Below are 1,354 nucleotides of genomic sequence, written 5' to 3' on the forward strand. Positions count from 1 at the left end.
GAGTCGTTAAGTCATCGTTAGTCGTTACATGTAAGTGTTGTTTTGAAACCTTTAGGTTAACGATCTTGTTAAATGTTGTTAACCCAATGTTTATAATATCAAATGAGATTTTAAATTATTATATTATCATGAAATTATGATGTACGAATATCTCTTAATATGATATATATACATTAAATGTCGTTACAACGATAATCGTTACATATATGTCTCGTTTCAAAATCATTAAGTTAGTAGTCTTGTTTTTACATATGTAGTTCATTATTAATATACTTAATGATATGTTTACTTATCATAATATCATGTTAACTATATATATAACCATATATATGTCATCATATAGTTTTTACAAGTTTTAACGTTCGTGAATCACCGGTCAACTTGGGTGGTCAATTGTCTATATGAAACCTATTTCAATTAATCAAGTCTTAACAAGTTTGATTGCTTAACATGTTGGAAACACTTAATCATGTAAATAAAAATTTCATTTAATATATATATAAACATGGAAGAGTTCGGGTCACTACAACGTATGTATATATAACTGTATGTATACATATATATATATATATATACATAAATTTTAATTGTATGTAAATGTATATAACTGAAATTGATATGTGATCATGTATACATATATATATACATAAAGTTTAATTGTATGTAAATGTATATAACTGAAACTGATATGTGATCAAACATCCCTCCTCTCCAAATGAAAAAAGGTGCAAGTCTGGAAATGAGGTAACTTCATCTAGAAAACAAAAAACACGTTGCCGAAGAAGAGTGGATCAACTTCACAAAAGGTTTCAAATGATCAATTCAGGAGTTTGCATACTAGATACTTTAATATAATTAAAAACGACGCTCAAATGTGAAAAGACCATATAATTTATGGATGAAAAGAGAGAATCCACTAACAATTGGGAAAATAGTTTAGATTCATAAAGAAGTCTTTGGCGACGAGGATAATCTTTTTTTCATAAGCATGCCTGACGATATTATGAAGTTGATGACAAATGGATGGCTTGATATATCAATCATCACCTGGTTCTCAATGTAAGTAAATAAGTTGTTTTATAATATTATGGTGTGCGTAAATGTTATTTCATATTATATATAATTAAAATGTATTCATGTTTTTAGGACTTGCTTTACATATCAAAAACGATTAACCACACCTAAGAGATGCATGTTTTAAAATCCAAATCGGATCTCACAATATATATGTAGTAAGGCACCCAAGGAAGTAATCGCTCACATCAAGACGGTAATTACACAAGATCGCGAAAAATATTATATATTACCTTATCATCAAGTGTACGTACCATATGCCTTTAACCTTTTAAATTAT

The sequence above is a fragment of the Rutidosis leptorrhynchoides genome, chromosome 11 (genome assembly GCF_046630445.1).
Source record: "Rutidosis leptorrhynchoides isolate AG116_Rl617_1_P2 chromosome 11, CSIRO_AGI_Rlap_v1, whole genome shotgun sequence".
Classification (NCBI taxonomy): domain Eukaryota; kingdom Viridiplantae; phylum Streptophyta; class Magnoliopsida; order Asterales; family Asteraceae; genus Rutidosis; species Rutidosis leptorrhynchoides.